Source organism: Canis lupus, chromosome 14 (genome assembly GCF_003254725.2).
Source record: "Canis lupus dingo isolate Sandy chromosome 14, ASM325472v2, whole genome shotgun sequence".
Taxonomy (NCBI): Eukaryota; Metazoa; Chordata; class Mammalia; order Carnivora; family Canidae; genus Canis; species Canis lupus.
Window position 1 is genome coordinate 21,543,534 of NC_064256.1, and position 9,350 is coordinate 21,552,883.

The following is a 9,350-nucleotide window of genomic DNA, read 5'->3' on the forward strand; positions in this document are numbered from 1 at the left end:
GCAAGGTGAGTTTAGGATCCTCCTACTCTGTTATCTTCCTCAGAAGTCCTAGAATCCATAGTTTTGTATAAAAGACATGATTTTTCACTGAATTCTAGTAACTGGAACAATTATTCAGGTGTCATTCTTCAAGTGTGCACCTTCAAGTGTGTGGTACCCAACAGTACTGCAGTATGCTAATCATAATCCTATTTCCAGATCTTCCTCTATGCTTTTCTCTCTGCCTAGAATACTAGTCCCCTTCTACTCCTACACTCTTTGAGGAAGGCATAACTAGTGCCACACAGTACACAGTTCTACAGTCCTCCCTCAGCATCCCAGCTTACTGAAGTTAGATAGGGCTGTGAACTCATTCAGATCAATGGTCTGTTAACAGTGGAGGAAAACATTGCATAACCTTCCCCCTTGCTCTTCCATTTTGGTGGAGAACATGACAGCCATGTGTAGAGATGGGGGATGGGGGGTCCATGTGATGGACCTCAATCACCAAGAGTATAGTCGTCCCTGAGAAAAGACTTTGTATAAGCAAGGAATAAACTTATAAGTGTTACAACACTATGATTTGGGGGCTACTTGCTACCACAGCTTAAGCCTTGCCCATACTGAATAATATACACCACTTATACCCCAATTCCATCCTAATCTTACTCTGTACATCCTTGGCCTCTACCTCCCCACCCACCTGCCTGAGAGGTTTCTTGTCAATCTTTAGTTCATGACTCATCTGTTCCTTAGAGAAGCCTAATGACCACCCTTTCTTAAGGTCTCACCCTTGTTATCCTCTATTATTGAGCCCTGTTTTTTCTTTAAAATTATTCCCCTCATAATTTGTACTTACATATTTACATTAACATGTCCACTTATTTTTTTTCTTGTCTCCACCACTAGACTATAACACACAAGGAATCTATAAGATTATCTAGATTTTACTTACAAAATAATTTAAACAGGATTTAGAACATCACTAGATCTTAGAAGTGTATTTTTAAAAAATAAATGAACACCATTCCATCACAAGAACTACATATAAGTTTGTTGTTTCATAATATGGACAATAGCATTAGAAAGACAAATTCCACTGGACTAGGTGCTAGGCTAGAAGTTTGTACAGAGACTTGACTACAAAATTTTATACACAGCAGAAACTCAAGGGCATAAAAATTTTTTTCAAAAAGATTTTATTTATTTATTCACGAGAAACACAGATAGAAAGGGGCGGGGGGTTGGGAGCAGAGACACAGGCAGAGGGAGAAACAAGCTCCATGCAGGAAGCCTGATGTGGGACTTGATCCCCAGACTCCAGGATCACGCTCTGGGCCAAAGGCAGGCGCCAAAATGCTGAGCCACCCAGGTGTCCTGGCATAAAAAATTCACATCTAAGATAGGCAATGTCTTGGACAAGTACTGAAAACCTGAATTGCTGTTATACTCTCCTACTCTGGTAATCCTGCCCACAAGCCCTAGTGGTCTTTCACAGTAGGAGGGAGTGGGGACAGGGTCATTTGGAAGGCTCTGAATCTGATAGGAGCTAGGACCTTATTTAAGCAAAAATAGCAAATATAAATACCTAAGTCCTATAGCAATTTACCATTCTGTATTTATCCAGCACCCAACTGTCTCCACACATACCCACCTTCCTAATAGCATTTCCCCTTGGGATAATTCAAGTAGTGTGTAGACTTAGTGGGAGGGCACCAAGTGCCACTTCTCACTACCATTTTCCATTTCAATAGAGGGAGTCTGTTTCCTCCTTCATTCCTTGCTTCATTAGCTCCCTGGTACACTCTAGGACCAGGCAATCAAACACCACTCCTAGGACTGTAAATCTCAGTGAGTGAGCAATGCAAAGGAAGAGGGCCCAGATGGAGGCCAAATCCATTGTGGTGGCACTCTAGGCCCAGGAACCAGGCAGTTCCTGAGTTGTAACTTTGGTTAAATAAGGTCCTGATGCCAGAGATGCCTTAGCTCTTGTCAATTTCTCATAGTCCTACAGCCTCAAATATCCTGCCAGTGAATTCTCCTTCAAGATATTTGGGGTTGACCTTTTTGCAGGCAACCAAGAACTCAGACCAAGGCTATCTAAATTGTACTTTTGCAAGAGAATCAAGCAAAAGAAAGTGTGGTGACTGAAATCCAGCCTGTGCTCCAATTGCCAAGCTTGTGGGGCTACATTCTGAAGGGGTGGCATTTTCCAATTTCCTTAGAGGCATTTATAGGTGGGCAGTGGCCCTGCCCCTAACTGATACATCCCATTTTTCAGTTGTAAAACAGAGGCCTACAGATTGAGTCATTGACATATAAACTATTACATTCATGCAATGATACCACATTGGGCTATTCTGCTGCCTCTCTACCTATATATTGAACACCTATTTGTTCCTGCAGGGAAAATGTGAAAGGACAAGGAAATATTTATACAGTTCATCCTTCTGTAATTGGGCCTACCATAGTCCCAGGTACCTGTAATTTGCATTCAAGTATTAATTGGCTTGGAATTTTAATTTAAAATGTATTTACAAATATCTAACATTCTCTGCTATACTAGCTTTTAAATTAATCTTTCATATTCATTACCACTGGCAGAAAAACAACTCAAAGAACTCCAGAACTTTCCAAGTATCTTTAGTTTCCTATAAACTAAATTTTTCCGATTTTATAGAAGTACTGTGGAAAGATCTCAAATTACATTGTCCAAAGCTCTTATTCTGATCTCTTCAACTTTCCCATGATAGTTTTTACATTTCCCATATGTCACTTCCCCCCAACTTAGTTCACAAATTTATCTGGAGAATTTTGGGGCTAGTATGTATAACATGCCTGGTATGCAAATGGCATTTATTGTTAACATGGAAATTAAAGCACTCATCAGTTCTTCCATTAGAAATCTGACAGTTATGCTTTTCCTTTTACCATATTAAATCCTCTAGCCTTCTTTTCATGTTACTTTAAAATGATCAAAATCTTGTTCCTACTTCTCCTTCCCATAAAAGAAAATTAGATTTGTTTTCAGGCTTTAATACTGATAAGATAAAGTGAACCAGCTGTTTTCATTACTGTCCAGTCATCCCATCAGTCACTGAAAAGAATCACTAAAAGCAATCAGTGAACAAGGTCAACAGCACTTCACAGAGGGTCAGTGCAGCGGTACTTCAGATCAAAATGAAGCCTGGGAAAAAGATGGCAGTGCTTCACGTCCTAAGAGGCCCAGTATGGCTTCTTAGGAAGTTGCCTCTAAGCAGGAAGGGAAAAGGTGATAGAGTGAAGAGAATTATATTTATTATATAACAGGTCTCCTGGTACCAAGCTTGTTCATGTAACAAAGAGCTAAAAGTTTCATTTTGGGGTTAGGGTCATCATCTCTCAGTACAGTGACTCAGATTTTGGCCTTTGAGACAAAGAGCCTAAACTTTCATAGGTCCTGTTCTTCTCTAGCAGTTTATCACATCCAAAAAAGAATTGCAGAATTTTTCACAAACATAGGTAACAACTGGTTAACTGGTTTTAAGTGACAGAAACCAACTTTGCCTAACATAAAAGAGATGTTAATGGAAGTAAGAGTTAAGAGAATCAAAGACAATGTTGAAGTGCCAAGTTTGAAGAAAAAGGAATCCAAGATGCCCTGGTGGGGAGAGAAGAGCCTCAGAAGGAATGAATCCTGACAGTTTTTCCCATTTTTTAATCTCTCTGCTTCAGATAGAAAGTCTGAGAGAAGAGTTTAATTAGCCTAGAATTGGCCATATGCTTTCATCCTTTTCACCTGGGCTAAATTTTTGGCTTCATGAAGATTGGAGGGTGGGTGATGGGGAGATGGTGGTGTTAACTACCCATAAGGAAATCTGGGTATTGTTATCAACATAAGGGGCAATGTACTGTGGGTGGCCAAGTGAAACCAATGTCCACTATGGTGTTAAAACAAACTGTTTTAGCCCAAAGGCCAGCAACCATCTATTCAACTTATAACACTGCATAGAGCATATGTAGATTTTCTATGTAAGCTAACAGTAAATACACAGTGCCTGATGTATGGTAGCTACTCACTAAACTTTTTTTGGAATTTCTTCTTCAGTGTATTCTCATCCCTTCCTTTATAACATTTATATTTGCTAATATTTAATAATTATTCTTTATTCCAGATTGATGAAGTAGAACCCCCAAAAGATAAAGTTCAATGCAGTAGAAAGAGTACTGGAGTAGAAGCTTTTCTTGCTTCTGCCCAATGTGACCTTGGGGACAGGTCATAACAGCTTTGGGTTTATTTCTTCAATTGCAAACTAAAGTGGTAGAGGCTCTTTAAGAATCTGTCCAATTCTGTAAGTCTAACATCATGATCACAAATACATAGATGACAAAGACTCAGCAAATTTAGAAAAAAAAATGTTTATAATTTTCACAGTATGTAGTGGCTCTACCCTGAATCTGGACAGAAAGCAAAACCTAACTTACTTGGTAGTACTTAGGACAAATTGCCAATATCATAGAAAATCTAGATCACTGTTATCAAACTTTAAAAGAAAGGCAGCAAAATCGATTTTTCAAATGAAATCCTACATTGAATCCCAATGTCTAACACAAGTAAAGGTCAGAAAGCTCCAAATGAAACAAAGAGGGGTATGTGGGCCCCCATTATCACACCTTCATCCACAGCTTCTAGGAACACTATTAGACATCAAATTCCTGACTGGATATCCTAGACAGTTCTAAAATGAGATTACCAATATCATTCATGCAAGAGAAATTAAGAAAAAAGCTTTCCAAGGAAGAGGAAAAGTATATATGCTCTCTTTCAATGGCATCAAAAAAGAAACAACTGTTAGTCTATCAACAATTTTAATTTGAAAACCAAAATCTAACAGCAGTTAATCGCCTATGCCACTGTCAACTAGCAATATATAGACTGAGACTATTGTATCAGTGAAAACTTAGCTTCCAAAATGTTTTACTAGACTTAACAAGCTAAGTTATAAAATATGAAGAATTTTAATTCTCCAATGTATAGATCAATAGCATTTAAAACTTCGCTTATAATTTTTATACATTGTAGCAAGACATCTTTATCCTATGTTTTTCCTACAGTCCTGCTTCAGTGGAAAGATATATGTCTCCAAAGCCAAAGTTAACCTAGCATCTGCCTATCTATATATCTGTTTATATCTCTATATAGATATAAATACACTGTTCTTAATCACCAAAGGGGAAATTACTGAAAAACATTCAATGACATAAACACATATTTTCATCTTTTTGATTAATAACAGTGACCTTCATAGCCTTAGCAAAGAAAAGCAACTGCTCGTCTCATAAAATCTGTTCCTCTACTTGGAAATATCATCAAAATCACTAAGAGTGTCCTATCAACTTAGACCACAAATTTCTTCCTCTTTTTTTAAAAGATTTTATTTATTCATAGAGACACACAGAGAATGAGAAGCAGAGACACAGGCAGAGGGAGAAGCAGGCTCCATGCAGGGAGCCTGACGTGGGACTAGATCCAGGGTCTCCAGGATCACGCCCTGGGCTGCAGGCGGTGCTAAACCGCTGCGCCACCAGGGCTGCCCAGACCACAAGTTTCTATACATACAATGCAATGAGTCTTTGAGTATGAGATCAAAGTTTAAACATCCTTATTAAAGTTATCTTTAGGGGAAGCCCGGGTGGCTTGGCGGTTTAGCTCTGCCTTTGGCCCAGGGCCTGATCCTGGAGACCCAGGATCGAGTCCCACGTCAGGCTCCCTGCATGGAGCCTGCTTCTCCCTCTGCCTGTATCTCTGCCTCTCTCTCTTTCTGTGTCTCTCATGAATAAAGAAATTAAAAAATAATAATAATTATATAAAAATAATAAAGTTATATTTATTTACTTAACACTAATGTAGATTAGAGCACATCATTTTACCTTGAGTAAAGGATTACTCTTGAAAACATAAACAAGATTCATATGATTAATGTACTGAAGTTATTGACCAATGAGGTTATATTTTGGTCAAAACAAAAAGTTATGAAGATTTTTCTGCAAGATATTCGCTGCAGATAAGAACAAAAATATATTTCAGTCATTGGTGATCCTACTGACGTCTCCTGGCAGGATACAAAGTTTGAATTGTCTAGGTACAACCAATGAGATGACATGTCCTATTACATGGATTTGTGTCTTACAACCAAGAAGGGAGGCAAAAGTCATCTCTCACTGTTAAAAAAAAAAAAAAAAAAAAAGGGATCCCTGGGTGGCGCAGCGGTTTGGCGCCTGCCTTTGGCCCAGGGCGCGATCCTGGAGACCCGGGATCGAATCCCACGTCAGGCTCCCGGTGCATGGGGCCTGCTTCTCCCTCTGCCTGTGTCTCTGCCTCTCTCTCTCTCTCTGACTATCATAAATTTAAAAAAAAAAAAAAAATTAAAAAAAAAAAAAAAAAAAGTCCTTCCTGTTTCCTGGTCTATGCTGATTCTGCCAACCCTCCCAAAGGCCTGACTTGTGAGGATGAGGAGGCAGCAAGCCTTCTAGGTACCAAACTGGTGGAAAAGCCCCTGATGCATTCAAAAAATTGAGTATAACTTTCTGCTTAGTGAATTATCTTTCATTTACTTTTCAGAAGTGACCAAAATAAGACATTACTGAAAATCAAGTGATGTAAGCTGAGATAGGCAGAAGCCGATCATATTGGACTTTATGAGTTTAGTTTTATGCTGTTTTAAGAAGCCCTTGATGGCATTTAAAGAAAGGGATGACACGGTCTAAAATTTAACAAGATCTCTGTTTTTTAAAGGAAAGATTATAGGGCAGAAAAAGTAAAAGTAGGGAGACTAGTTAGGTGATTATTGCAGTAAATCCTAGTAAATGATGATGGTTTAGATTAAGATACTAGTAAGTGGGAGTAGATAGATTCTGAATTTATCAGCGGTTTCTGGATATAAGTAACCAAATACTGAACCTAAGATGTCTAAAATAAAACAATTTACATGCTTATTTTACAGGAAGCTTAGTGTCAGAGCAGTCTCAATGATATATATTATCAAAGAATCATATTCTCCCAGACTAATAATCTTTGCTTTATGTGGCTATTTCAAAAGCTCGTATTCTTCGTCTGATGCCCCTAGCCAATTGTTTCCTGGCCCATATTTATTTAAGCCTGCCCAACCATCATCCATTCATTTGTATGATAGATGCAGTTATGATTGACTAAAGACTAAGAAAAGTCCACCCTGAACTGGGAATGGGTTTGACTTGCCTTGAGTTATATAGCTTATGTGAAAAGAGGATGGATACCTGAGGGGGAGAAAAATGATGATTTGTTAGAAAAGAGTAAGGGGGAAATAGATGCTGGGTAGCAAGCAGTGATATCAACTACATGGGGTATGCTTTGAAGGTGGAGTTGACAAGACTGGTCAATAGATCAAATACTAGGAGAGAGGATTCCAAGAATAGGTCTTATTATAGTGTTGGCTTCAGCAATCAGAAAGAAGGTGAAGTATTTACTGAGATGGGAAAGACTGGATGAAAGATCAGTCTAAGAATAATTATCAAGTCTTCTGTTTCTACTCAGTTAACTTTAAGATACCCATTAGATATTGGAGAGGTGATCAAGCTGTTAGTGGATATGAAAGTTTAGAATTTCAAGGAGAGGCCAAGACTGAAAACAGAGCATGAAATCATACATATGGAGGGTTTTTTGTTTTTTAAGCAACTGAGACTGGATGAAATTACTACAGAGAATGTAGTATGGATAGAGCAAGAAGTGGATGCAGGACAGAATCTAGACCCATGACAAGATTTAGAGGTGGAATACAACCAGAGCCATTAAAGCAGCTATAAAACTCAAGTCTAACTCCCCAGCGTCATATGTGTGGGTAGATGGAAAGTAGTGCAAATGTTAGCTCTCTGCCAAAAGTATGGAAGATGTTCCCTCTCTCAACTTGGTAGGAACAGAAAGGATATGGCTATCTTTTAAAAGTACAGAGCAGATCATAATATGTCATAAACACGCATTACTCATACACCATACAATCTTTCAAAAGAGTGTTGGCTCATTATCATAGTTCTCTAAACATTTAGTGGAAATAGGAAGAAGAGACTTAGCACCCAGTGGCAACAATTCTAATCCAAGGCCTACGATTTGAATTCAACACTATTTCAAATGGAATTAAGTGATTATGGAAAATGACAAAGAAAAAAAGAACCACCCTGGATTCTAGTCTTTATCTGACACCTGTTAGCTATGCAACCTTGGCCTCTTTCACCTCCTCATTTTCTGAGGTGGTTTTCTGTTTATGATAGGCCCTTCCAGCCTGCTTTGGCAGGGCTGTCGTGAAAATCAAAATTTAAAGAAATCTATTAACTGTAAAATCCCATAAAAATAATTTTCTTCAGCTGCTTACTAGTCTCACTTTCTACCACTGATGGCTTCATCATCCTAATACCAAATACCAGTTTTCAGGTACTCAATCCTTAACAGAAAAGAACACCAAAACTAAAGTTTGAAATTTCATTAAGAACAAAACACTAGATAACTAGTGAAAACCCAGGAAAGCCTCTGCCCAATTCTGATAAGGTTTTAAGATTATACCCTGCACCAATTTAAAGTCCTATGAGGGGGATCCCTGGGTGGCACAGTGGTTTAGCGCCTGCCTTTGGCCCAGGGCACGATCCTGGAGACCTGGGATCGAATCCCATATCGGGCTCCTGGTGCATGGAGCCTGCTTCTCCCTCTGCCTATGTCTCTGCGCCTCTCTTTCTCTCTCTCTATCATAAATAAATAAAAATTAAAAGAAAAAAATAAAAAATAAAAATAAAGTCCTATGAGGTAGCCATCCTTCTGGGTAATGATCTGACACTGTACAAGTGACCACTGATACAACATCTAAAGATAATCACTGACCAGAGTAAGGAGAACATATACGTCAAAATATTTCTTCACATGCCACAACAGTAGCAGGCCTGCTTGTGCTGCACTACAGGATCATAAAAATAGGAGCTGCTTTTACACTTTCCAGAGATCTTTGTTATTTCTTAGTCTATCTGCTTATCCAGCAGTTCTGTCATGTAGGCAAGGCAGATTTATGCTTGGTCTAAGGAAAAAACTTACTTATGTTCAAAATCATTTTGAGGCATAACTGAAATTATATTTTAGGCACCTAACTTTATTTTGGTGTCAATATATGTCACATAAATTTTACACTTTGTTCAACAGTTCTAATTCTCCTAAATAACACATTCAATTTTGAAAATATTTCTTTTTTTTTTTTTTTTTCCCCCACCCTCCCCTGAAAATATTTCTAATAAAAGCTATACATTAGCTTCATTCTAAGTCTTATCAGGAAGAATCCTTTACCAACTAAATTATATCTCACTCACAAAAGTAGGTG